General features: G+C 34.4%; 1 pseudogene; it reads left to right on the forward strand.

Moving 5' to 3' along the window:
• Nucleotides 1-212: 212 nt before the first annotated feature.
• Nucleotides 213-4,343, forward strand: LOC150029842 (peroxisomal membrane protein 11A pseudogene; annotated as a pseudogene).
• The last annotated feature ends 1,783 nt before the right edge of the window (nt 4,344-6,126 follow it).

A 6,126-nucleotide genomic window follows, 5' to 3' on the forward strand; every position in this document is an offset into this window, starting at 1 on the left:
ATACTAACAATGGTCTTGATGAAGACCTTAAGGATCCTCCAAAACTTGTTCCCTTTTCCGCCATCCCCACGCCCTCGAGCTTGAATTGCTTTCAGATTCACCTTCTGCAGAGCCAAGTTTGGGTCCTGATCGGCATTATCGACATTGATCCAGTCTCCTCCGTTCTTGTACCATTCTTCTAAAGCCATTTCAGTGGCACAAGCCACGTGAACATGGTACTTCCTGCACTCAGATATGTAGGACCAACCATTGTGTTGGCCGTGGCTTCTGATGGTCTTTTTGTTGCACCACATGCACTCACCTTGGACTTCCTTGTGGAGATTGAACTCCACGTCTTCAATTTGGTAATTCATCTTGAGGTTTTCACAGCAAGGGTGGAGATCCAAGTCACGTTTCTTGCAGTGGTACATAAAGCCATTGATAGGCTTTGTGCAGGCGTCGCAGATCCGTCTGCATTTGTCGTGGCAGGCTCTTGGTGGGATTTTAAAGAACTTGAAGGTGGAACGTGGGAAGAATTCATGGGAAATTGGTGAGTTTTTTGGAAACATACAGGCTTTGTGAAGATCAAAATCACACTTTTCGCATCGGTATCGAGGCCCAAAGCCTATTTCCTTGCAGCCATCGCAAGTGTAAGGTTTCAGATACTTCTTCAGCTCCAGTTCATGCTTCAGGTGGCTTGGATTACACAACTGCTCTGCCATTTTTTAAATGATGGGTGCAGGGTAAGGAAGGGCAGGGATGAGATTGGGAAGACTGCAAGCAGGAAATAGTAGAGAAGAAGAGGTTTGAGAAGAATGCAGAAATGGTAGTGGAGAGATTAGAATGCATATTTAAAGAAATCAGAGGCAATGAGTTTCGGGTAATTTCTTCTATCTTTTTGCTTAGAAGAAATGCATATGTGTTGTAAAGAAATTTCTAAACTCTGGGTTTTGCTTATGAATTTGAAAGAAATTGCTCAACTCTGGGGTTTTACTCGATCCATTTCTCTTCTACTTTGTTAATTTGTTTCAGCAGCTTCTTCTCTTCAGAAGTTTCTCACTTCTTTTTGTTCTTTTTTTTGGGTTTTATATTATTTATAGCATGGAGAAGAGTTTTGACTGAAATAATAATGATATGATTGGAGATTTTGCATTTGTTATTTCCCAATCCTTAACTCTGGGAGCTTTATTATTGACGTTTTTGCCCTTTTCTAGAGGCAATTTGGACCTTCTTATTGTAGAAAAGCTATGGTTAGGGGGTGTGATTTCAATTGAATTTCTAATGTTGAAAACTTTTCAGTGGGATAAGCTCATATTTTCTTTCCCTTTTTATTTACATTTTATAATTTAAACTAATTTGATGTAAAGAACTTTCTCGCTTGTCTTGCTTTTTATTTTCCATAACCATCAAAAGGGAAAATTCTCAACAACATATTTGAAACAATGGTCGTTCGACCTTGAGCTAAAGATAAAACACTCCTAGATTCGTCTCAATTAGAACAACTGAGAATGCATGGAGGGGAGCATATAAGGATTCACAGAAGCCCTTGATTGAATTCAATGCAAGCTCCCGACCTCTCCAAGCCTTCTCATGAAACTTATAACATCACAAGGACGATATGGAACCTTGTTGTTCATTTTTAATGATTTTCTACACTCTCTACCATTCATGAAGTAACCTGCTTATGACCATTTTTAACAATGTCAATAGAACATAGATGAATGTCAATGAATTTTGAACCATCCAAAAAACACTTTTCTTATATACATATGCACGTAGATACCAGTTACAAGAAGAGCGGTTGCAATGGAAGTCAAATGATGTTTGGTTTGACCTAGTGGTCTTAAAATTCAAAGTTGTCTTTAAGACCAATCAAGTATATGACTTTCTTTAGTACAAACTTACTCCTAAATATAGAGTGTTCCTTAATGAAAAGTCGAAACAGGAATACACTTTTGCAAAATCAATAACGTCCCCGAAGGGTCTGGACAACGAACCTAATTCATGGTTGTTGGCATTTGCATATATTGTATTTGCAAAAATCAGTGGACTAGATGGAACATAATCAACAACAATGCACAAATCATTATTGTGGGAGTTGAAAATAACATACATCGACCATAATAAACTTTTTCTTTTTGGAACCATCACGATATATGGCCAAACAAGAATTTCTGTGATTGACAGAAAGGAAAAACTTACTTTGGATCAAATCCTTAAACCGTTCAAAGGATGAATTTGGGGCGATAGAAATCTCAAGAGAGAGAGTTGTCATTCATCAATGAGTAGTTTGGAAAATAGGTGGCATAAAATCATTAGAACTACTTCAATTAGTAGTTTAAAATTGAGAAAATAGTATTAAAATAATCAATGTATAAACTAAAGTCAGAAAAAAAAAATTAATAAGAATAGATACTCTAAATGATCATCAAGCCACTTTACACCGAAGTTCAATTCTATTTGCTTCATTCTCCGTTTGACTCAATCTTTTATTTATTATTCTGGTAACCATATGCTCCAATTCCACCTTGGAAAGTAACAATTTCTATGCATTAAAATTTAAATAATTACTTGTATTCCTAGATATATTTACATCTAACATGCTTCTTTGGCTAGTTAAATATAAATATAGAAGAATTCAGTGCGATAGAGAACGATCAAAATCTACATTTAGTCCAAGGATATGTAGCTCAAAAAGATGATACAAGCACACCAATAAAGGTGATATGGGTGGTTGTAGCGAAAATTATAGCCATAAAAAGGGAAAATGCTCAAGAACACATTTGAAACAATGATCCTTCGACCTGCACCTGAGTTGAGGACAAAACACTTATGGATTCTTCTCAATTAGAACAACTGAGAATGCATGGAGGAGAGCATATAAGGATTCACAAAATCCTTTGATTGAATTCAATGCAAGCTCCCGACCTCTATAAGTATTCTCATGAAACTTATAACATCACAAGGATGATATGGAACCTTGTTGTTCATTTTTAATGACTTTGTACACTCTCTACAATTCATGAAGTGACCTTCTTATAACCATTTTTAATAATGTCAATCGAACATAGATGGAATGTCAATGAATTCTTGAACCATCCACTACAAGAAATTTGGTCTTTTATGTCGGTTGGAAAACTAAAAACAGATGTATAATGTCGGTTTAAAAAAAGTGGATCTTCAATGTCGGTTTTAAACTGACATTAAAGACATACTTTACTATTGGTTTTAAACCGACATTGTAGATACCCATTTATTTTTTTAATAAAGTATCCTCTCTCTTTCATTTAATTTCTCTAATAATTTTCTTCCGTCTCCTTTCTCACTTCTCTTCTCCAAATTCGCCAAACGCTCTTCTTTCTCGCTTCTCTCCTTCAAACCCTTGCCATTTGTCTGTCGATTGTGGGTGAAGAATCTGTCGTGGTCCATCAATCATCGATCGATGGTACAGGTGCATTCGTCGTGCAAGTTTGTTCGTTGTGCAGATCTGGCCTCCGCTCGTTGATTGTATTCATCGATCCGGCCTTTGTGTACAGATTCGACCTTCGTTCGTCGATCCAGCCTTTGTTTGTCATCGATCATGCGGGTCTGGTGTGGATTCGGCCTCCGTTCTCGACAAGTTCATATAGGACCTTAATGCCTTAAGAAATTCACATTTCAAGTTTACCCAAGAATTTCTGCTCGCCCTCCTTGGATATGGCGGAGAAGGGTTTTATTACTTCGTTGAACAATTCATTTGGTTAGCTAAATCTGATTTGATTGACAAATGACTCTCGTCGCTTGCAGAAGATCAGTGTGTGGGTGGGATTTATCGGGTATGTTGGGAGTATTTCGTTGAAATTTAGGGATTTGGATTGTCTTCTTGAAGATAAGGCATGTTTGAAAGCGAGTATTGAGATTGCGGTCACCGAAGGAATAAAAATTTGGAGCAGGATGAGAAGATGAAGAAGTTGTGTGTGAAAATGTTGATGGAGAAGCTTTCGATTGTTCAAGATTGTTTCGATGGATTTATGGCAGTGGTAAACATTCGTCATGGAAGCGGCCAGTTTTCAAGTTCTCTTCTAATTTCTTATGCTGGTCTTCTTTTGGTATTGATTAGCACTCATAAGAATTGGATATCATGTTAAAAATAGCTTTCAATTTTACTAGGCTAAATTTTCTGTTTATTTGAAAACATTCATAGCACAGAGCCATACACTATATATCTCATTAATAATGAGCATTCCTAAACTATTAATGTATGATAATGATTATTGTTAGTGTTCTCCCATTTTTAGCTTGAAGCTTGTTAGAGTTCAGTTCATTGGTTTCCACAACCATTACCATTACAATAATCCTTGACCATAGGTTCCGATTTTCTTCAGTTGATTATGGTGGTAGCTACCACTTTTATCCAGTGTAGGCTCTTTGATGAGATTGTGTTGCTTTCGTGTTCAAAAGTATTCTGATCTATGGCACTTATCAGAGTGTTCATATTTAGATTAAAAGTTGGAACCTACTTCAATGGTTCCATTTATCAACTCCCTTGAGTCAATTATTCTAGTTAGATGACGGGTTAGATTTGTTTCAAGTTCAAATCAACTTCAAGATGTTATATTTATCCTAATCCAACTTAAACTCAATAACTTTTACAATTTAACCCAATGCATATGGTTTTGGTTAAATTGATAGAAAGTGTCTAGCCATTGGGGTATCTTAACATTAACCAATATTATTGGCATCCATGGAACTTCTTAAATGGGATATTCTGCTGAGTTTTTTAGCTCTCCAATCATTTGTATACACAATGTCATAAACACCAAATCACTTTTAAACATTTGTGTGTAATTTTTTAGATTATTTTGTTGTCTTTCTAAGAATCACTTCCAAACATGTTTATTTTGTTATAGCTTTATTTTATATTATTAGATTTTATGGTGTGACTTTATCGTGTTTTTAGACATTCGGACTAATTTTTTTTTTTTTTTGAAGAGGTATTGTAATTAAAGTGTGAGGTGGGAGAATCGAATCTCAAATCACGAGGTTGATAGTATAAACATCATGCTAATTGAGCTACGCTTTTGTTGGCTAAATTGTGTGAATATCATAAAGACACATTCGGACTAAATTTCAACATTGGGGTTGAGCATTAATTAACATTCCAACTCCCCCTTCCATTTTTTCACACCAATTCACTAATTAATCAGTATTCCATTATTAATTATTTCTCATATTATTTCTCTGTGAAGTCTAAAGATTTTAACTTTGTTTTTTATTATGCTGATGTAAGTTTGTGTATTTGATTTTTATTGTTACAGTTTTTCAAGGATAGGAACTAGAGGGGAGGGGAAAGAATTCATTAGGAGCATTCTTACACTTGTATGTTAAACCAATTCAATTTAAAATAGTTGGTTATATTTTCTTTTGGCTACTTGTATTTTATAAACTTTGAAAAGTTTTCTTACACTTGTATATTTCCTAATTATATTTATACAAACTAGATAGTTTTCCATCATGTAATGTCGAAATAAAGCTTTCTCATCTATGCGAGTTAAATCTCTTTACCTTTTTACCTTTCTTTTGTTTAAGGGTCATAATTAAATGGATTTTGTTGATGTTAAGTATGATGGAGGCATGGCTGCAAAATTTGAATATATTGAAATAGGATTGACTATCTTCTTAAGTACAACTCGTTTATGTTTAATAAATCATAAAATATGCCTAGTTCATGGATGTGAAAACTACTTCTATTGTGAGTACAATAATTTTTCTTCAATTGGTTTATAAGAAATTTAGATTTGGATTATTGTTCTTTTCTCTCTTGATTTGATTTTGATTCTATTTTTTGAATTAGATATTTGTGTCTTGAACCCTACTCAGAGGAGAATTTTTTAGTCTTTTAAAGCTAATAACATTAAGTTTTTTGATTCAAAATTGAAGGCAAAAATGTATATTGTGATATCTTCTCTTTCACTTTCTTTGTTTTCTTTTTCTATTAGATTGTAATATTTGTTCATGTAAATTATATATGTATGTTCTAGTTATAATTAGTGATTGTATTTGGATTATTGCAGAAGCCTTTCATTTCGATTTCGAATGATGCTATTATTGAGGCTCTAAAATTCTAATTGGTTCTGAACATTTCATCCGATAATATATGAATTTCAG

The sequence above is a fragment of the Benincasa hispida genome, unplaced genomic scaffold (genome assembly GCF_027475165.1).
Source record: "Benincasa hispida cultivar pf3 unplaced genomic scaffold, pf3_genome.v1.1 HicScf887, whole genome shotgun sequence".
NCBI classification, from domain to species: domain Eukaryota; kingdom Viridiplantae; phylum Streptophyta; class Magnoliopsida; order Cucurbitales; family Cucurbitaceae; genus Benincasa; species Benincasa hispida.